At 48.8% G+C, this 22,889-nt stretch overlaps 1 long non-coding RNA gene across 2 annotated transcripts; it reads right to left on the bottom strand.

Moving 5' to 3' along the window:
* Positions 1-2,451: 2,451 nt before the first annotated feature.
* Positions 2,452-22,304, bottom strand: LOC124247375 (uncharacterized). 2 transcript variants are annotated; one of them, XR_006890710.1, is made up of 6 exons: positions 22,173-22,304; positions 14,882-15,090; positions 14,319-14,491; positions 11,908-12,713; positions 11,061-11,120; positions 2,452-9,699 (listed from the first exon to the last, which is right to left on the bottom strand). It is a non-coding gene; the product is annotated as an uncharacterized LOC124247375 (long non-coding RNA). The 2 variants fall into 2 exon arrangements; XR_006890709.1 differs by having other exon boundaries at positions 11,061-12,713.
* Positions 22,305-22,889: the final 585 nt, after the last annotated feature.

Here is a 22,889-nt window from a genome sequence, read left to right as displayed (position 1 = left end):
GGGCACGTAAATGGACTTTTTAATAAAGGTACTGAGGCAACCAGATGGACGTTTGGAAAGAGGGAAAGTTACATCCATTTCTCACGCACTCAAGAATCACCTCCACAGAGACGAGAGATCCAGACGTCAACTCGTGTAACTGTACAGACACTAGAAGAAACCGTGAGTGGATTCCGCTAAAGTTCAGCGAGGCAGGAGATTTCCAACCACAACTCAAAATCCAGCCGCAGAAGAAACGCCTGAGAAAGTTGACTACCAAAAAATTTAAAACGGCAAAACCCCTAAGCAAAGTTGAAAGACAAATAACAAATTGGGACAAAATACTTGAGGTTTTATCACAGATAAAGGATTAATATCCCTAATAAACAAAGAACTTTTAAAAGTTGAGAAAACACTGAAAATCCTGCTTTAAAATAGGCAAATCAACCATTCCCAGAAAAGATATTAACATGGCCCTTGAACTTACGAAAAGACGCACAACTTCACTCATCACAAATGAAAATTGAAACTGCTCAGAGGTACCATTTCTCACTCATCAGATTGGCAACTATTCAAAAGCTTGACGAGGCACTCTATCGACGAGCACGTGAGTAAATACGCTCTCTCATACGTTGATGGTAGGGATACAAAATACAAAAACACCCAAGGAAGGGGTATTTGTCAACATCGAGCAAACTCACAGCAATTCCACTTCTAGAATTTACCCTGAAGATAAACCTACAAAATATGAAAATACATAGGTACAAGGTTCTTAACTGCAGCATTATTTTTAATAGCAAAATATTGGGAACTATCCAAACACCTAGGAGTACTTCGCAAGATAGAGTGCTATACTACTGTAAAAAAATAAGATTTCTGCCAACTCCAGGAGGTATTAAGTTTTAAAAAAAAATGTAATTACAAGAATATCTACAATATACTATCTTTTGTGTAAGCAGAAGAAATAAGAAAACAGGTAAATCTGCTTATTCTTGGGAAAAGAAAGACAAGAAGGAAAACCCAGAAAACAATGTAAGTGGTTACCCACAAAGGGTGAAGGGCACAAGTGGGTGTACTCAGTGCATCTCTGAGTATTCCTCTTGGAAACCAATAACACGACTACATTGAAGGGCAGAGTGCCAATTCAAGTAACTTCAGAACACTAGGGGAAAATAAAGAACGGCAAATGCATCTTAATTTCTTCTTAGCAGACATGATGTACACAATAATTTGGGTAGAACAATTCTGAAGCTATTTCATGTGTGTTGTAGGGTTGGGAAGATGGGCAGAGAAGGTACACAATGAGTCTGGAACATCCTGTTCAACTAGAAAATAAGAAATTGTTTTAAAAATAATGATGGGAACATATCAAAAGCATATAGGAGCCAGCTAAAAGGGGCACCAAATTGCCAAATCTGGGACAATTTTAACACTAAAATTGATAATGACAGGAATGGATTATACCTCATAGAATGAAATTGGAATCTATAGATCCATATTAATAATAGATAGATAGGTGAGAGGGAGGGGAAGAGAGAGAGAGGCATTTCTTACAAAAGAAAAGAACATCTGCTGATAAATGTGGAGAAAGTGGGTGGACACAGAAGATTAACATTTACAACCATCATAGCAGGGATGGATTAGGGCAAGAATCATCAAGTTTAGGGAGAAAAGGAATCAGGTAATCAGAATTAATATCAAGAATGGGGGGGCAGATAGATATCCTATACCAGGAATATCTGAGAAGGACACATCATCCTTTGTGTAGTTTTCTGGCCAGAGATGCATAACCTGAATCCAGTCATGGGGAATACCAGCAAACCTCAACGGAGAAACATTCCATATAATCATTAACCTTTGCCATGAAAGGCAACAAGAAGACTAAGGAACTGCTCCAGAGTTGAAGAGACTAAAAAGGCAAGGAGACACACAGTCCTGCACCGAATCCTGGGGAACATGTTATAAAGGGCATTATTGGGACAACTGAAAAAATACGGATGGTAGATGAAACTATTGCGTCAATGTTAAGTGTCCTCAGTTTGATGACTGTGCTGTAGTTACATATGAAAATGCCCTTATTCTTAGGAAATACTTATGAAGTAATAAGAGGTAAACGGAAGTATAAAAAGATAACCCTCAAGTGATTCAGAAAAAATAAACAGAGACCTGCACAAATAGAACGATAAGACAAACGGGTAAAAATGTTAAAAATCTGGGAATCTGGATAAAAGATAGATGGGAATTTTGTATATTCTTATAATTCTTCTGTAAGTTTGAAATTATCACAGTTAAAAGGTTTTCTGAAGCTTGTGTTTGAGGATTATACTGATTCAGACCGTTCTTTGTCCATTAGCTTGAACTAGTAAGAAACGGCTCTAATTTGTTACGTAGAACCCTGGGGCCTGGGAAGAATTCCTATCCTGGTGCCCGCAGGGTCCCTATGGGCGAATCACAAGCCAGAAACGTCTGTTAAGTGATTCTACTGGGACTTCTGACCTCCTTAAATTTGAGGGAGTGTGTTTGGGAAGAAAAGCAGAAGTTTCCTGCTACTTAAGTCTAGAACGAAACAGAATCCATAGACTTCATATTCCAGGGCCAATCAAGTGGAAACGTCGGTGGGGAAATCCCGGTCAACTGTAATTCCCATCATGACTAAGTTGCGTGAAGCCTCAGAATGCGGTGACCCAGCGCTGACGACAAGGAGAAATCACAGTCAGGTCAGGATCGCCATTTCCAGGATTCTTGGTAGGGCTGACTCGGCAATTCATCAGTCTTACCACTGACAGCAAACGTAAACCAGACCACTGCACGCGCTTCATCTCTCAGATGGACGTGCGGTACAGCGCGAAGCTGCGTCTCAGGACTGTATGTGGTGTTCACGTGCTCTAAGGACACGTTCTGATAGAGAAGCGTTTGCCCAGGGTAAAGGGACTGTGTGTGATCATCTCGATGTGAGTATCAGACGGTAAAGCTCCAGTTCGCTCGTTACTGCCCTGGACTTCCCAGCTCTGAGAGGGCTTGGCGTGTTCTCCAAAAGCTGTCATGTCATTAACTGGGAAACAGAAGCAACACCGATTCCTTCTAACCTGCTCAGTCCTTTTGGTCAGAAAGGCAGGCAGGCTTTCATGTAAAAGGTGTGGAAATCTTGAAAGTCGTCTCATTCTTCTCATAGCCCCTGGGCTCCCTGGTGTTTATAGTACAGCGTTATTCACAGTATAAAAAGAGGTCACTCCATTCTGAGTCAATTCATTGCAAACAATGGTGAGTACAAATTTCAGCTCTGATATTGTTGACTGTATGATTCTGAGCAAATGATTCATCTCCTAGAGACTCAGTTTCTTTAGAAAACAGAGCTTCCCAAGAAGGCCAAGCAGAACAGTGGGGGGTCTGGAAACCAGGTGACTTAGAGAATTGGTAAGAGAGCTGGGGTACCACCACACGCCTGTGAGAATGGCCAAAATCCCAAACACTGACAACACCAAATGCTGATGAGGACGCAGGGCAACAGGAATTCTCCCTCGTGGCTGGTGGGAATGCAAAATGGTGCAGACACTTTGGAAGACAGTTTGGGGGTTTCTTACAGAACTAAACACTCTTACCATACGGTCCAGCGATTGTGATCCTTGGTATTTACCTACAGAAGCTGAAAACTTATGTCCACACAAAAACATGCACATGGACGTTTACAGCAGCTTTATTGATAATTGCCAGAACTTGGAAGAAACCAAGATGTCCTTCAGTTGGTGAATGGATAAATAAACTGTGGTTTACCATCTAGACAATGGAATATCATTCAGCACTAAAGAATGGAGCTATCAAGACACGAAAAGATATGGAGGGACCTTAAATGCATATAGTAAGTGAAAGAAGCCAATCGGAAAAGACGAAATTATGAACACAGGAAAAAATCAGTGGTTGCCAGGGCATGGGGGATAGGGGAGAGATGAACAGGTGGAGGACAGAGGATTTTTAGGGCAGTGAAACTACTCTTATGATATTATAATGCTGGATACACATCATTATACATCTGTCCAAACCCACAGAATGTACAACACCAAGAAGGAACCCTAATGTAAACTATGACCTTGGGTGACCATGATGTGTCCATGTAAGGTCATCGATTGTAACAAATGTACCCTCTGGTGGGGATGTTGATAATGGGGTCCTATGCATGTGTGGGGGCAGGGATATATGGGAAATCTCAATTTTTACATTCCTCTCAATTTTTTCGTAAACCTAAAATTGTTCTAAAAATAAAGTCTTAAAAAAGAGAGAGGGGGGTGGCCCTGTGGCTGAGTAGTTAAGTTCACGTGCTCCACTTTGGCAGCCCAGGGTTTTGCCAGTTTGGATCCTGGGCGCAGACCTGGCACTGCTCATCAGACTGTGCTGAGGCGGTGTCCTGCATAGCACAACTAGAAGGACCTAAATCTAGAGTGTACAGCTACTTACTGGAGGGCTTTGGGGAGAAGAAGGAAAGAAAAAAAAGATTGGCAACAGACATTAGCACAGGGCCAATCTTTAACAAAGAAAAAAAGAGAGAGAGAGAACTGAGGGGATGTTAAATCCAGACGTGAGTGCGGGGGGGGGATGATGGGGGCCCCTCCATTGTGACAAAGGAGAAGAGTGAAATGGTTCATGTGGCTCCAGGGGAAGAATTAAGCTCCATAAGTGAAAGGGCCAGGGAAGTAGATAGTAGAGAAAGGCTTAAAATACTGAAGAATTTCCTAACGTCTGAGCTGAGCTACGTGGAAGGAACTGTTTAAGGGGTCACTAGTCGGGTCAAAAGAGGCCCTGGGTGATTCTAGACAGCAAAAGCCCCACGCAATGCCAGAGGCTGGACTTCTGGATAACCAAAACACTGTCTCCAAGATAACATGATTCTTTGCTTAATTTGGTCTAAAATTGCATTAGCCTTTTTAAGACATTAAAGCAAGCCCTTGACTGGTATCAAGCTTGAGATCAACTGAAGCCCCCAGATCTTTTTCACAAGAATTCTGCCAAATCAGACTTCCCCAAACATGTACAGGCACAGCAAGTTCTTAATTTTTCTGAGTGATGTAAATGGAGAAAGGTTTAGCAAAGATAATGGTCAACACATGAAATCAGGCAACTCAATAGGCAAATTATCACAGGAAAAAATCAGTGACAGCAATGAGTCATCAACTGATTACATTTGTTAAGCCGGTCAATCCTTCTAACTTCTTGGGGTGGCTAATCCAGGCTTGCACTCTCTTTTGGGGTGTCTTTTCAAACTGTTTCTGCACTAGGACATAATGCAGGATTCCCCTAGAGTTATTAAGTGTCCTAGTTTTCATTTTCTACATGGTTAGTCTCTATTCTTTTACCACAAGCCAAGATACTTCCAATTACCTGACAGCTAGGTGAGTTGACCTGCTGAGCTCGTGTGATTCTCATCAAATCAATAGACATTTATTGAGGGTCTGCCTACCATATGCTTTGCTTGGTGCTGGGGAGAATACAAAGGAATAAAAGACATAATTCCTGTTCTCAAATAACGTGTCATCCGTGTGGGGATGTATAGTGTAACATACAAAGCCCGCACTCGTGATGAGAGTACAGTGAGTGGAGGAGAAAATCGACATTTATAGGAATTGAGAAGACACCGTTGCTCAGGCTGATGTGATCAGAGAAGCTTCTGTAGAAAAGCTTTAAGGATGCTCAGATCACGATCAGGCCTCGCTTTGGTTTTTCTTTTACTTTCTCTTTCTATTGTCAACAAGGGGAGATTTGTCAGAAGAACAGAGGTGTGTCCTAAGAACTCCAGAGGAGACAGGCAGCTGGGCCTCCGGTTTGGAAAGGCTTGGTAAAGCCCCAAGTCTTCCTTTCCGGATCCCCCTCTGTTTCTCTCAAGCAACCTGCTGCACACCCTCCTCCGCGTCCCTGGTCCATGGGGAGGCAATCTCATAGCTCCAGAAGTTACATGTAATTTCAACCTCCCACAGAAGGAGAATCCCAATTTTCTTTGTGAGGGTGGGGTAAAGCTGTTAGTTTGGGATAGATAATTCAAAAGACAATTGTCAAAAGAAAAAGAATTTAACATTCTTGGTTCACCACCAAATCTTCTCCCAAACATTTCTCAAAATTTGTTTCTCATCTCCCTGTTTTCTTAAACTTTTTTGTAGCCATGTTTTTAGCCATTGTTATGACAGTGGAACACACTGGGTAAAGCATCCATCAATTAATTACATTGGCATCTGCCTCCATCTATTAGCAAATAATCAAGAACTGACTGTGCGACTTTTCTCCTAGAGGTCGTGTCTTAAATCAGGATAGAGCTCCTCAGAGCAGCTGATACCACCCTCCCCTGCGCTCGCAAGTGATCGATTGGACGGATGAGTCAAATTAGTGCTTCCAGTTCACATCTTTGCTCGGAAAGGTGGAGAACATTGGCTTTAGATTGTTTGTGGGGAAAGGCAAAGTAGGATGGTTTCTTGGCAGAGGAAAGCCTAAAAAATGAGGCAAAAGATCTCTGTTATGGTGTATAAAACCGTTTTGAGTTGGTTGGTACAAATCAGTATCCAGTCAAGGTCCAAACTCTGCATTTTGTGGTTAGGCCTTTAAGTCTCTTTGATTACAGAGCAACCCAGCACCCCCCTCCCTCCTAGCCCACCTTATTATACCAAGAATTTATTGAGGAAAATGAGCCAGTAAAGGTTTCACAGATGGTGCTGACTTGATGAAATATATGTTTAAGAAGGAGCACTGTGGGCAGACTGATGAGAGCATTACAGGGACCGTAAACTAGAGTCTGGGACAGTACATTCAGGAAACAGTTGCCGGCGTTCTGAACAGAAGATGATGGTGGTCTGAATAGGTAGTTGGAGCAGGGAATGGAGAGAGGAATTTGTCTTAGACCCAACCCAAGGGACGGTTCCAAATTCTGGAGAGCATTACAGCAATTGTCTAAGATCTGTAGTAACATAAAAGGTGAGAATAATATTTACTAAACTTTGATTCACGTGTTTAGGGAATGTCATTAGGTGGTGATCTCTCCTAAGAAATGTTCAAGAAAAACCTGGTCGACCAGCCACAGGGGATGACATAGCCCCAAGGCAAGAATGCCTTGTAGCCTCCCCCTCATCCTCAACGAGCAACAGTCCGACCTGTCCTTGGAGCATGAGAATGAGAGGAAACACATAGCTTGCTGAGGCAGCCCATTTTTTGACTGAGCATCGTAATTATCAGAATGTTTTTCCTGACAATTAGCCCCAAACCTTCCTAGTTGGCCTTGGTTCAACCTTCTAGGACTATATAGTAGAAACCCCATTTCTTAGCAACTTTCTTCTCCAGGCCAAACCTTTTCAGTTCCTTTAACTGTTTCTCATTCCCCTTCTTTGTTCCTCTTCTCTGGCCGTGCTCCCAATTGTCACTCTCCTTTTTGGAGTGTGTACCCAGAAGTGAACACCACGTACGACTGTTTGGACATGCACACCTGTGCAGCTCACCTTAGAATCTAAGTGTAAAACTTCGTATTAACCACATTCCGGTCTCCTTGTTGGATTCAGGTCATTGTTCTCACCCATCAAGGCCCCTTTGAACCCTAAGTCTGACATCCGTGTTTTAGTAATTCCTCTCAGTCTGAAATCATCTGAAACTTTAATTAAAAAGCCAGCTCTGTCCATGTTAATTAAAACAGGGTCGTTAGATAGGGCAGGGCTGTGGGTGAAACCTCCCAGAGAGCTTCCTCCAGGATGACACGGTTTCATGAGCAATTCTTTGGATACGGTCCTTTACTAGGTACAAATGCACTTAACGCTATATTCTAGCCCAGACTTTTCCTTCTCATCTCCAAGGATGTTAAAGACTCTAAATATTGTCTGCTGGCAGCCATCCTTTGGTCTAACCAAGTAAGGATTCTATGGATGGATGGGATGAGTCCAGCATGGCCTGTTTGTTGCGAATCTGTGCTGACTCCTGATCTCTCCCGGAAGCCCTGCCAGACTGTGGCTCAGAGACTCCCCTTTCCTCCCCCTGGACGTCAAGACAGCACAGGCCTAACTTTGCCTTTTTGGAGCCTGTGCCACTCTTCGCTGTGATAGATTAATACAGCACCATGCCCTTTCTGGCAACTTCTCTCAGGCAGTTCATTCATCTGGGCCAAGAGACTTAAACGCACTTAAGGCAATTGGGTTTCAAGGGTCTTTTGCCAAAGTTGGATCCAACATTGCAGGTCTGAAGTTCTTCTCATGGATGAAGACAATGGAAGCAAATAGCAGCAAAGAGTTGTTTTCCTCGCTGTTTCCTACAGACATCTCCCCGCTGCCCCAGAGCAGGTCCTTGCCTTCCTCCTTTGCTCTCTGCTTCAAACACACCCCAGATCCCCCCACTGTGCACTTCTGCCTCTCACAGCCTCAGTTCCTACTAAAGCTTAGCACTGCAGACGCTGCAGGCAACCCCAAGTGCACATTCCTCCTTCATCGTGAGCTTCTCTGACTTCCCCATGGGTCTTTCTAAAATCTGAGCTGAGTTCCTCGAGTGCCACACCAGCATCTTTGCTGCCCTCTCCAGCTTCCCTTAGGCTGGTTATTTGCAGAAATTATCCGTCACCCAAGCATTTTAAGTCGTCTCTATTTTATAGTTGAGTCACAGGCTAATACCCACCTTCAAGGAACTCTTTCTGAAATGCTTTCCCAGATCTAGTTTAAACGCCTGATGCCCTTCAGGGGACATGGACATTTTTTCTCAATGGAAGAGGTCAGCACTCCAAGTCAGGACTTTGCTCAAAGCCTGTACCTGCTCAAACCAGCTGGGCGACCTCAGGCCAGTTCCTTGATCTCTCTGAGGCCCAGAGGAGACAATTATGCATTCTCTCACAGAGGTCACCTCACAGAGTCGTGCAGGTGGATGACCAAGATGCCCCGTTTCAAGTGCCTTGATGGACATCTGATGCATGGCGAGCAGTCAGGAAACGTGTGCCTTTCCTCTTTGCCTTCCCTCTCTCCCCTTCAGATCACCAACCTGTTTTCACTTGTTTTTCATAATTCCTTCAGGGTAGAAGTTCCTCAAAATTTGTTGTTCCTTTGAGGAGACTCAACACCCAGCCAGCTAAGTCAAGAATGAGCCAGCCTTCTGCTTTTAGCTCCGATGAACGTAGCTGTGAGCTCACAGAACCCTGTCACTGCCACATCTCGCCTTTTGCAATTTGGATCGTTCCTCCATCTGGTTGGGTGTTAATCACTATTAATGATAAAAAATATTTGGAAAACATTTCAGCCCTTTGTATTCAGTTCTTCTCGTGTTTAGCTTCCTGTTCCAAAATATAGTCTATCTTTTAGATCACAGGGGTAATTTTTCTTATCCTAGAGCACTCAACTCTGAGGAACCTGGAGTTGATGGAGAGCCAGAGCAGAGCTCCTTCGACAACGCCTGGGACGTGGAGGGACACGTTTGAGCTTGGTGGTTTGGAGCTGGGCTCCTCATAATCACTAGTCTTCCTTCGTTTCCAGATTTAGGGCTGAGCTGAAAGGTTTTGCTTCTTCAAATGCTTCTTTGAATTTCCATACTTCCTCCGATGAGAAATGCCCACCCGTCTGGGTTTGAGTGGGGATAGCCATTTGCATTAACCATTCATCACTACATGTTTCACTTTCTCTTTGCTCGTTTCCTCATTCATTTTCCGCCTGCTGCCATGTCTTCTTCAAGGTGGACCTGATCCCACAGAACAGGCCTCCTCTCCTAAGAAGGCTGGAACTAAACCTCCTGTTGAGCAAAACACACTTGTGAGTTTCTGGGCCAAGTGTGCGTTACCAGGTGGCAGGGAAGAAGCAGGAAGCAGTGGAGAGAGCATGTGCCCCATCGCTCGATTTCCTCAGTCCTCAGGGCAGCCTGTGAAATACAGCCACGCCAACCCTCACCTCCCAACCAGTTTGTTTCTCTGGATTTTTGTCTTAGGTCAGGCCTTACCCACAGCTGGATATACAACATCCATCAAATCTCTCTCTCTGTCCCTATGTATCTCTATCTCTACATATCTCTATCTGTATCTATCTCTCTCTCTCTGTCTCTGTCTCTGTCTCCTTCCTGGTTGTTCCAGGAGGAGTTATGCTTGGTTTTCAATGTCTAAGTGCTAAAATGGCCTTTGAAGAGGGGCTGGCCCCTTGGCGGAGTGGTTAAGCTCACTCGCTCCACTGCAGGCAGCCCAGTGTTTCGTTGGTTCGAATCCTGGGCATGGACATGGCACTGCTCATCAAACCACGCTGAGGCAGCGTCCCGTATGCCACAGTGAAGAATATACAACTATGTACTGGGGGGCTTTGGGGAGAAAAAGGAAAAAAATAAAATCTTTAAAATGGCCTTTGAAGAAACCTGAAATTTTTGCTGAACTCTTTTTGTTTGCAGATTTTCTATCAAAAATCTTTAAGGTAAGTCTCCCTGCCCCCCCCCCCCCCCCCCCCCCCGACTCAAGTCACGGTTTTAAGCGAACTTTCAAAACTTTCTCTTGGTCACCGGACTGTATTTTTGAAACAATGTCACCATTCCAAGATAACAGTTGGCCTCCAATTTGATGAAGGATTAAGGAGTAAGTTCTTGAATTTGCAAATCTGAATGTGATGGTCTATACAGTCTCTGTTCCCCAAGTACCAGGGTCTGTTCTATTTTATTTTTTTAACAATTTCTTTCTTTTTTTGTTTGTTTGCAGGGAAAGATTTGCCCTGAGCTAACATCTGTTGCCAATCTTCCTCCTATTTCCCTCCCCAAGCCCCAGTGCACAGTTGGACATCCTGGTTGTAAGTCCTTCCAGTTCTTCCAGGTGAGTCGCTGCCACAGCACGGCTCCTGACAGACTGGGGCAGGGGTGTGGTTCCAAACCCAAGCCACCAAAGCAGCAAGAGCATGAACTCCACCACTAGGCCGTCAGGGCTGGCTCTGTTCTATTTTAAAAATTTGAATTCAATTCTTATTAGCTCCCAGCTCACAGCTCAGAGCGCCTCTCTCATTTTCATTCACTCTTCAGTCTCCCCTTTGAATCCATTTACAGGGTTTTTCCACGAGAATAGGCTGCCAAAAGCTCCTGGGCAGTCTGGGAGCATCACCAATGGCAGATTATAACACAATACGTACCTGGTTTTGTTTGGCAGCATGACCCCTGAATTAGCCTTTCGTTTGTGGCAGGCAGAATGTCTGCAAAACAAGGAAATATTTTTATGCTCAAATACTGGACGGTGGAGGGAGGCAAGTTGTGCCAGTGGACACTCAAAGGTCAGCACTGGATGGGACGTTTTATGCTTGCCCCTATCAGTTACACTTGGGCAGAGCTCTCCAGAGGCTTGTAGGAAACAGGCACGGGATCCCCACCATCCAGGCAAGTGGTGACCAGAACAGATGCGAGCCAAATGATAAGCACAGTATCGCACAGCGGCAGAAATGAGGAAACTAGTTTGGAAGTAACTGAAGTAGAAAGGTCAGGAGAAAACCTTCAGCATCTCTGTGTGGGTGGGAACAGGTCTGGGAAACCTCGCTGCGAGAACTTGAAGGCAGAGGGAATGCCTCGGCGTCAGACTGGAGTCGCCTTCAGCGCCGGTCCGCAAGCTGAGTGCAGGCTCTCGGACTCCCGGATCCTAATCTTAACCTAACCCTAATCTTGTTGGTCTTCTGTCTCGGACCGTTGGGGAGCTACTGCTAACGAACTGCATATGGGAGAAGATCCTTCGGCAAAGAAAAAGACAGGAAACTATTTTCACTTCTGCTATTTTTAGCATACTTAGAAAAACTTCGGGAAAGTCATTTCGAGCTGATTGTTCAGTGTTCATTATTTCCTCCTCATTTAGTTTTGATGTTGCTCATGAATTCGCTAACATTTATTGAGTATTTGCTTTGGGCCAGGCTCACGGGAGGCCCATGATCAGCCATGCGAACCCAAGGGGCCACTAAACTGGGCAGTTAGTGACTTACGGGACCGGTGACTCACAGAGGCCAAGAGGAAGAGAAGAAATCGATGGCATTCACGCGGATCTCAGTATCCACACCATAGTGCCCCCAAGAGCAGATGGGGCGGGAGCATGGCTAGAGGAGCAGAAAGCTGCAGAGCTTTCCGGCTTTAGGCCCGCTCTTCACCCAACGAGAAGCGCTGTAGTTTCTGGTGCCGTGTTGTATCCTTTGACAGAGAACTGCCACCTCCACCAACCATGATTTAATACAACCAGGTTGTCCAGTGTCAGCGACGGAGTAAGAATCCTCTGTCCAGAGAGGCAGCTGGACCTTGCAGCTTTGACATGCTTCCTGGGAAGCTTCTTTTAATCCTCACGGCTACCACCAGGATGGCCTCGGCAGCCCCGGCCCCTCCTTTACAGCCTTGTCTGGGCAGAGACAGTGCCCGACGCCTTAGCCTCTCCCAGAAGAGCATTTAACAGCAGCAACGAAAGACAGACATGCCGGGAATTTAGACACTGAGAGCTACAAGATGCGTGGACCGTCAGGCCTCTGCCCATCCTCTCTCACAGCTCATCCCAGCAGCCAGACGTCCCAGCACCCAGGCCGGACGCTCCCTCCACCTCTACCTAGGGGAGCATGTCCTCGAGAGAAATACAAGCTCAGTGTTTCTGCACACGGCCGTTGATGGAGATTAGTGGTTAAAACTGGGCTTAGGAGGGGGCCGGCCCCATGGTCGAGTGGTTAAAGTTCCACGCACTCCACTTCAGTCAGCTCGGGGTCTGGGGTTCGGATCCTGGCCATGGACCTACTCCACTCATCAGCCATGCTGTGGAGGCACCACACCTACAATGGAGAGGAAGATGGACAACGGATGTTAGCTTTGGGCTAATCTTCCTCACAAAAAAAACAAAAAACAAAAAAACAGAAAAACCCCCTGAGCTTTGGAGTCCAACAGCCTGGATGTGAACGCTGGCTCACTCCACCATGTGCCAGTTGAGTTCCACAGCTTTATCAGCTACAACATGCTGAGAGCAATTGGGGGTGTGAGGGTCGAATGAGCTAGAACAAGTAGAGCCCTTAGAACAGGCCTGGCCCAGATGTAACGCTCAATAGATTTCACCTTCACGTGACACAATGACCGTCATGTCAGTTAGTCCAGTAAAGCCCGTCTGGCAGCATCAAGGCGACTCTCTCCATTTGTTTCTTGGGAAACCTCATGACCTGTAAAATCCTTGTAGCTTCTGCTTAGGTCAGAACTTATCTGATAAGTGAGTGGTCACTTATCTTCCATTAAAACAAATGTGCTATGGATTTAAAATGGCTCTTGAAAATAGTTTATTTCTTAAGAAAGGAAAAGCAACATGGACAGATGATTAAAGAAGAAATCTCCCCCCTTTCTCGAAATTGCTCAGATAATTGTCTCCATTTTTATTTCCTATTGATGGTTGGGTCCTGGCTAATCAGTACGGATTTAAAAAGAGAAAGTCCTACGACGGGATGGAAAATCATCAGTCTGGGGGTGATCCCACCTCCTCCCCTCTCCCGCCCATCCAAGAGGACTCGCCCATGGCTGGCGCCATTTTTCCTCCTGGTGAAGCTGGGGTCTTTCTGACAGGAGAGTTGACAGGGGAGACGCGGAGGGAGCGTGTGGAATGGAGGGGAGGGACGAGCCCCCCAGGGCTGAGGGTGGGGAGCAGATGCAGCACCTCGTGGAGAGGCAGCAGGCGTGTGGAGCATTTCAGACCAAAGGTGATTGTGGCAGGAGTGTTTGTGTTTGTGTATTTGGATCCCTTTCACAGTTTTGGTGCTTTTTCTTTGAAAGCCTCTCAAATCAATGATTAACCTAATCTTTCAAAACTTTCTTTTGGCGAGCGGACTGTATTCCTGCAGGACGTCAGCAGTCCTGGAGAGCAAGAGGCAGACTCCAACGTGATGAAGGATTCAGACAATGCTTTGGAACTTGTGAGTCCAAATGCGATGTCTATGGATTCCCTGTTCCCCAGTACCAGGGCCCGTTCTATTTCAAAATTCCAATTCCGTTCCCGTCGGAGTGCTCCTCGCGCAGGCCAGGACGCCTTCCCTGTTTCGCTCCCTCTGGGGCTCTCCCCTCCAGCTCAGCGTCTGCACTGTCACAGGCCATTTTTCCAGGAAACAAATCTGGTTGCATTCTTTCCCTTCCTTGGCCTCTCTGGGCCCCTTCTCTCCAGCAGTATCAAATTCAAGCTTCTCAAAGGGTCGTGACCTTCTACCCCAAATCCTCCAAAAGCTCCCCCCGCCCCTGTTGAGCCCCAGGACACCACCAGCAGGCCCGGAACAGGCCAGGCTGCTCCAGCCCAGGCCTCCACACGGGCTTCTGCTGCTCGAAACATGCTGCCTGCCCTTCCCGCCTGGAGAGTTTCTACTAGGCCTCCCGAGAAATCCTCGCCAGCCGCCCCCGGGCTGTCATACCTCCAGTCCAGGGAAGACAGAAAACGTCCCCTGACGGCCCCCTCACCAGGTGTAATTCTGAATTGTGCTGTCAACATCAGCTTTTGTCTGATTCCTCCACTCGACTTCCAGAGGGCAGGTCTGCAGCTCACAGCACAGGAACTCACCACGTGGTGGACGCCCAGGGATGGAGTCTGCACGAAGGAATGGATGCGTTTATCAACACCGGGCTGTCCTGTGGTTTTAAAGTAAGCCTAGAACATCTAACCACCATATTCCCATTGTTTTTAACCCAAAGACCCTCAAAAGTAGTCCACAGGGACTTTCTTTTTCTTGTGAATTTGTTTCCCATTTGGACAATACACGGTCTCACAGTTGACAATGGTTTAACGTCATGAAGCCATGGACCCCCCCCCGGGAGAGCCTCTGGCTTTATCTGGGCCAACCTGGAAGTCACAAGAATATTTTTCTGTCTTCACAGGGACTTGCGAGTGCCTCGTCCAGGTTAGACATTTATTAATAGTGAACCAAACTGAGCCTGGAAGACGAGATGATGTGGCAAGAGAGGGAGGGAGAAGACCCACCTGGAAAACCCCAAACCTGCTGGTTGTCATTATCCGTCGTCTCCACTGCTGTCTGGGGCCACGAGCACGGTTGGAGCAGCGTCACCTGCGTGAACAGGTTGGTGTTGCCATCCTCTCTTGCGCCCTCAGCTCAGCATCCCTTCTGAGGTTTCCTAAGAAGCTGCTTTCCAATTCTTCACTTTCTTCAGCTCCCCCTTCCTCTTACTTTCCTAAGAGGTAAGAGAAGTCGTTAGATGGAGGAATGACTTGGCAGTAAAACTTAATGTTTTTGAAGAACGCTTTCAGTTGCCAGTATTAGAAAACCTAACACCCCTGGTTTAATCAGTAAGATGGTTTGATCTGCTCCACGTCAGCAAGTTTCGCTGTGCAGCCTCTGTGTTTGACATTCCAGCAGCTCAATGACGTCGTCAAAGACCAGGTTTGCCCACCTCCCTTCTCCGCTGGCCTCAGCGCATCGGCAGTCTAGCTCCCAGCTCCAGGCCTTACATTCACAGACGACAACCTTTGGGGAAGAAAAAAACATTCCCAGAAATATTTGCAAGACCCACAGAAAACTTCCCTTCACACCTGCTTGCCCAGAACCAGGTCACACGTCCCGTCCTAAATCAGCCCTGGCGAGAGGAGCGAGGTTTCCACGTTGGCTCCTAGTCACAGTCAACCTGGAGCTGAGACTCAGCCTCCGTCTCGGAAGAGGGTGATGACGGAAGAAAATTGCAAGACAGACTAGCCCCCGACCCCTTCCCTCCTTTTCTGACAGAAACCGTTCCTTCAGGTGCACATGGCATAGAGTGCGATTGATCTGTGTTGAATAAACAAACAGGGCTCGACACCTTGCCTCGGCCCTGCCACCGACCCACTGTGTGATTTTAAGAATTGATGGAGGGGGCCGGCCCGGGGCCAGGTGGTTAAGTTAGCACACTCCACCTGTGCGGCCCAGGGTTCGCTGGTTCGGATCCTGGGCACGGACATGGCACCGCTCATCAGGCCATGCTGAGGCGGTGTCCCACAGAGCAGAGCCGGAGGACCCACAACTACAATATACAACTATGTACGGGGAGCTTTGAGGAGAAGAAGAAGGAAAAAAAAAAGATTGGCAACAGCTGTTAGTTCAGGTGCCAATGTTTAAAAAAAAAAAAAAAGAATTGATTGAATTCTCAGGGCCTGGGTCTCCTCTTCCGCAAGCGGAGGGGTCTAGTGTAGCGTCAGCTGACTTGCTGGCTCTGTTTCCGTGACCTCAGGGGGTGAAAAAGGTGGCCATACCTCATGAGTATCTAGCCTGTCCAGGGAATGGCTGGACTCTGAAAATGTGCAGCAGTTGTCAGCAATAATTGCTCTTTTTAAATTTTTTTTTCCTTTTTCTCCCCAAAACCCTCCCAGTACACAGTTGTACATTCTTAGTTGTGGGTCCTTGTAGTTGTGTAATTGCTCTTGATGCTGTTGAAGAAGTCTTGATCTTCTTCCGGGCCCAGCCGGGGCTCAGCAGCCAGGAGTGTACACACCTCCCAGCCAGTTTTAGTTTCTGCTCAAGGGAGCAGACAGACAGGGCTCCCGAGGAACCTGGCCGTCCGCCCCACAGGGCCCTCTCTGACCTCCCCCCACAGCTGGGAAGTTGATCTCCGTAAGACATTGTTTTCAAAGCAAGAGCCTCTGGACTTTCCCAGGAATTCCGCTGGAATGTCAACAATCTTCAGATCCAAGGCAGAAGCCAGCGGATTTCCTGAGCTGTCACAAAATCACACCCATTGGATCCAAGGATTTGAGGCTTTTTTTTTAATTTTAAGATTTTTTTGCCTCATTAGCTATAATTTTTTAAGTCTCTAAACATATAATATCTCTGACGTCAGTTACTGTTAATGATCTGCAACGAAAGGATGAGCCAACTGAATCATAATTCTGTAATAAAGACGTCATACAAACGGCTTCGCACGTTTCCCGACTCCAGAAACTGCTGGAAACACAAGCTCCTCAATGTCCACCTTTGCGCTGGCTGCGATGGAGCACTGCAGGCCTGAGTCCGTTTGTTTCCTATTGAATACCAGTCCCCATCCTTCCTAAGCTGAGGCGCCTCACTGCCCTCACGGCTCTCCAGGAGGCCTTGAGACAGGGCCACGGGGAACACCAGGTGCCACGGTCCCGCGGGCTCACGGTGACTGTGCCTGCCCCCCAGATTCTCTGTGTTGCATCATGGCTCAGACACCGTGCTCCCCATCTCCCAAAGGCACCGGAGGCCCGATCCCCACAGGCCCTCCTGTAAGAAGATCAGAGCCAGAAGATCTGGGTGTGGGTCAGTTCCATCCTCTTCAGCTCTGTGGTCTGGGGCAAGTTACCTGACTTATCTGAGCAGGTGCTTCCCTGTCTGTAAAATGAGGACCACGGCCCTCCCCAAGTGGGATTGTTGTGGGAGTAAATGGGATAGCATGTGCCCAGCTTCTAGGTGTGGCCTCTTGCCCAACGGCTGGGTCCCTGCTGATTCCCGTCCCTTCTGTCTGCAGCCGCTGCCTCTGGGGTCCCAGGCCATTCCCGCTGAGCTCCCTCGAGACCATCTGAGCAGCCCGAGAAATGGCCGAAAGGTACAGGCCACTTCCTCCTGGGCCGACTGACAACCCGACTGACAGTCCAGACCAGCGGAGGGCTCTCTGGCCCCTTGCACGTGGAGGCGGGGGATGAAGAGAAATTCCCTGGAAGATGAGGACATGCAGATGCGTGATGACCAAATATTTCTTTCCTTTTTTAGTTTCCTTTTCCCTCAAAACCCTTGCAGCTCTCTGAGATGCCCCCTGCCACCTTCCTCTTTTGCACCCTCACGTCCTTCTCTGCTGGGTGGCAACTGCTGAGGCTGCAAGATCTGAAGACACTCATGGCTCAGGGTGTGCCAAGCCCCAGCCACGAGGGGCTGCCTTTCGCATGCTGCTTCAGATGAGTTTTTGGGTGTCTTCAAAAGCGTCTGCTAAGACGTAGATGTGGACTCTGAGTGTCTGGTCGAACTGGTGTCCAGGACACAGGGATGGAGACTGAAGCTTGATGAAACTGTTCCAGGAGCTTGGGCCTCCCGATTCCTGGGGGCAGGAGTGAGCGGGGGCCAGCGACACAGAGGAGCAGCTCCAGCCCCGCTCCTGCAACGCCGGGAAAGGTTTTCCTTGGGTCTCTGTGCTCTTTTCTCAAGCCGAGCACTCAAGAGCGTTGGAGAGCTAACATCCCGATGCTTCTGCATTCTAGAGGAAGCCACGGCTAGGAAGAACAACGTGGCCCTGAGTCCAAGCCCACCCCCCAACCCAGGTGCACCCAGGAGTCTGGTCGAGACCAGGCACAGCAGCCTGGGGTCAGGAGGGTCCCACATCAGGAGTCATGCCCGAGGACTCCAGAAAGTTCTGAGTCCCTGAGAGGGAGTGAGAGGAGGAAGAAGGGAGATCCCAGAGAAGTCGAGTCCGGTGGTTGGGCTGCCCCTGTCTGCAGATGGCTCCTGGGGCCCAGCTCCTTCACCCACAGGCCCATGGCCCCCACCCTGCTCTCCAGGAGAGAGAAAATTGCCACTGGTCCGTGGATGTAAGAACTCTCTCCCAGTGGTTCCCAGATTTGTTGTTTTTTTAAGGGGCGGTGAATTGCTTTGGGATTGCCAAAATAAGGGCATTAAGAAAACCCCCAAAACTCCAAATACATCTAGAGTCATTATTTCTTCATTGAGACAATATTTTATCACCAAAAAAAGGTAGAAGGGCCAAAAGGGCATAAATCTCAGGATAAAGGACACTTTTAAAACATAAGTAATTCACATTTGTAGAAACCTTTCCAAATTGTCTGACTTTTCTCATTTTTCCGTGGATGGAGGGAACTTCATCACAAATCAGAACAGAGAATCGGGAGGCCTGAGCTCATGTCCAGACTCGGATGCTGTGTGCGTCCTGCCCTCTGCTCTGCTCTCCCCTGAGCGAGGGGATTCTGACGGCTGGTCTGCCCTTCCCTGAGATCCTGTGCCTCTGATTATCATGTGGAAACTGACATCTGTTCCTGTCCCGACTCGGTCACTCTGGGTCCCGTTTCAGACCACATTTTGTTTCATCCCCGTTTGCAGCCCTGCTGACGGCTCCCTTCCTGGGATCTGTGGAGGCTGTCAGCTCACACAAAGTCAGCAACTTTCCCACTAGTCTGGGAGTTTCCCAGGATTTTCTGCCAAAGATTATTTTGGCGTCTAACAACTTTTTTGAGGTTTCCATCATCAGTATTATCATCAACAAAAAACATTTCTTAAGTTAACAAGGAAAATACTGAATAAAGACGATAAAGACTGATCATTCCGTGGGTGGAAGTGCGGGCGGCATTTCAAAGAGCAGGGCTGTCTTCACCTCGTAAACCCGTCCGGGAGCCGGGATGGGGCCGTGGGGATTCCAGGCGGCTCCAGGGGCTCAGAGTTGAAGCAGCCAGTGGGGCCAGAGGCCAACACCTCCCTTCTGGTCAACCGAAAGCCTCACGGGGACACAGGACTCCTTAGGCAGGTGGAGCGGGGTCGGGGGAAGGACAAGAGAAGGGAGACCCTGCAGGGCAGGGGGTCAAAAGGCACAAACATCCCACAGAGCACAGCCACACACTGACCAGTGCTCTCAGCGGGGGACGATGTTGCCCAGGTGGCATTTACAACGTCTGGAGACAGTTTTGGTGGTCACTCTGACAAAGAGGGTGCCGTTGACATCCGGAGTGTGGAGGCTGGAGACACCGCGGAGCATCCTGTGCTGCTGACACACAGCTGCCCTGCAGGGCACAGGCAGCCCCACCGTACAGAGTTATCCAGCCCCAACGCCAGCAGTGTGGACGTTGAAAACCCCTGTGTTTGGGTGAATTTGGGAGCGAGATTGAGGTGATGAACTGGAGGGCACTGAACTTAGGTGTGAAAAACCAAGAAGGTGTTCATTCTGAGTCAGCGAAGGAGGGTGAAGAGGACCACTCCTCATGGGAACCCACAGCCCTCCCACCCGTTCTGAGGCCCCACAGTCGGTCCTCGGCAGCAGTAACGACGCAGAGCCCGGGTCAGGCCTGTGGTGGCCCCGGGAGCAGAAGTGTGGAGCAGGCTGGGGGCAGAGGCAGCTGGCGCCCTTCCTCCTGGATCCCAGAGCGCACGAGCCGAGCCAGTGGCAGACGGCAGGATGGCTCTGGAGGAGGAGGAAGAGGGCAGGGGTGTGGGGAAGCCGTCAGGCACAGAGGCGAGGGGGCAGAGCAGGGTTGCTGCCTCAACACGGACGGACCCGGGCCTGCACTTTCCCAGCCCCGAAGAGCTGCCCCTTAGAACAGGGCCACCTCACTGCTGCCCATTCAGCACATCAAAATCCGTGAGCCAGGTGGTTAAATAAACCCCGGGTGGCCAGGCAGTGCCGAGGGATCAAAAGTTATGTGCTCCCGGAGTCTCGCCAGGGCCCTGAAAGCTCACTGCGAGTCACCCTTTCCTTAACCAGTGTCCCCTGGAACCTCTCACCGGCCAGGCCTGCCCAGCACGGGGGACAGGATGGAAATAGGAGCAGACGTGGTCCCCACTCGCACATCACTTAGAGGCTCGTGGGGGATGGGAAGTGGGCAGATAATCACGCAGACATCATAAACGGTAACTAAGAGGCACGCTCGGAAGGAGTAGAAACTCTGAGGGATGCTAATGGGGCGTCTGCTGCTGTGGGGACCGGGACCCTCCTGCGAAAGTGGGGTCCTGAAGGCCTAACTGCGGGGCTTTGCCGTCAGAGGCTGTAAGCGTCGACTCTGGGATCACATCCAGACCCAGAGCCCCTGAGAGGACTGAGGGACGCTGACCAGTCTCCCCATGGCTGCTTCACGCTCGGTCCTCCGTCTCGGGCGACACCAACCCAACCTCCCAGGGCTCAGGCCGCAGGCCGCAGGTCATCCTTGAGTCGTCTCCTTCTCACAGGTCACAACAGGTCTGGCCAGGACCCTTGCTGTTCCATCTTCAGATCATATTCTGAATCTGGCCATTTCTCGACATCTCCCCTGTGAGCCCAGGAGCTCCCAGCCCCCTCACCTGGTCACTCCAGGAGTCTCCTGACTGATCTCCTGGCTTCTGCCCTCGCCCACAGGGCCTAGTCTCCAAATAGAGCTGGCACAATTCTTCTAAAAGCTATAGCAGACCACATTCCACCTTTGCTCAAAACCTCCGGTGCCTCCCAGTGCACGGGAGACTAAAAACAAAAGCACAAGGACAGCACAAGGACAGCGCAAGGACAGCCCGGGCGCCTGCTTCCTCCCCGACTTCGTCTCCTCCTAGTCCCAGCCCTCACTCCCACCACACTGGCCTCCTCCACTATTCCCAGAACATGCCTGCCTCAGAGCCTTTGCACGAGCTGCTTGTTCCCTGCCTGGAATCCTCCTTCTTAGACCCACATGGCTAACTCCTCCTCGAGTTGCAAGTGTCTTTTCAGAAACCAGCTTCTCCATAGGGTGCACACTGACCCTCCGACACTGCTGCCACCCTCAACACAGGTCACCACCCCATCCCATCCACAGCACTTGTCCCTATTTCCTGTGCTCTATGTTTAATTGACTTATTTCTTTTATCGGCTGCGTATCCCCCAGAACGTGTGCTCCAGGGTCTGCGATTCCGTCCTTCTTCGTGCGCTGACGTGGCCCAGCTCTGAGGGCAGCACAGGGGAGCTCTCTGCTCTAAATGTGTCACCCAGCTCCTCATTCCTTTGCTATCGTGCCTTATGAATTAACGCTTTAAATAAACCCTACAATTATATACTGATTGGCACAAATTGCATTGCATTTGCCCAGAAAAGTGATAATGTTTTTCAGGGTAAGCGTTTTGGTTATACTGTTCCAATAACTCTGTGTGGACGTGTCTTCATTTGCCATGAACAGGGACCCTCTAAGAATGGAAGCGGCCGGGCCTTGATGTCCGGTTTCCGCCACTAATAGGTAAACCCGGGCGGGACGGCTCACAACCCTGCTGGCTTTAGAGCTAACAGGAATCCAAACAGGCGGGGGCCCAGGTTCATTTAAAGCGCCCTCGCACGTAACACACGGTGACCTCGGGAGACCCGTGGCGCAGCCTGGGGATGTACCGGGTGGGGACAGTGTCCTCCTCGTGGCTCTGACGGGAGCAGACAGTCCATCCTTCCCCAGACCCTCCTGCAGGGGAAGCCGGCGCTGGGACAGGGTGAGGCAGGTGGGGATTTCCCTCCCCTTGGTCAGCTTCACAGATGGCCTCAGGGTGACAGACGGGTCATCCCCATGCACAGACACTAACTGGACGCCCAGGCTGCCTGGGGAGAAATATTGGAGAATAGGTGAAACTAACCTTAGTCCCCCCAAAACTAGACTTTTGTAGGGGCAAGAGGCCGTAAACTTTGCCAGCACTTCAGCACTGCTGCCTCGTCGCATCCCCAGCAGATGGCAGCACAGGACCCGCCTTCTGTCCAAAGCAGACGAGCGACTTCAGCCCAGCTCTCCACTCCCAGGGGACCGTGTCCAGCAAACCCTGCCCGTCGCAGCTCCCCGAAGCCAGACAGCCGTGCGAGGTGTGCAGCAAACTTCGATTTCTTTCCCTCCCTCCCTGGACCTCAAACCACAATCACCAAGTCAACCGTGGAACCGTGACCTGGAAAAACAGCCAGGAAACAAAACACAAAACAAACAAACCCACACTGTGAGCAGGCAGGTGGAGCCAGTTCAGTTCAGAAGAGTCAAAGGCGGCATTTTTGTGATTTGCCTTTTGAGGGTCAAGAACCTTCACGTGGACACTGACGTTCGAGTGATGTGCACTGAGCTGACAGTAGCCAGGGCTAGACCTATATGTGTTTAAAAACAAAACAAAAACCCTTCAGGTTAACCAAAGTGTTTCTTAATAGAAAGGAAACCAAAGTCCAGCCCACTAGAACAGTGTTTTCAAACCACAGGTCACAATTGAGTCGTGTTTTGGAAATCAGCTATGTAGGTCATAGCAAGCATTGCAGAACAGGACAGGACAGGACAGAATGGGACAGGACAGAACGGGACAGCACAGGACAGGGCAGAA

This window comes from Equus quagga, chromosome 11 (genome assembly GCF_021613505.1).
Source record: "Equus quagga isolate Etosha38 chromosome 11, UCLA_HA_Equagga_1.0, whole genome shotgun sequence".
Taxonomy (NCBI): Eukaryota; Metazoa; Chordata; class Mammalia; order Perissodactyla; family Equidae; genus Equus; species Equus quagga.
This window is presented reverse-complemented; position numbering and strand designations above follow the sequence as displayed.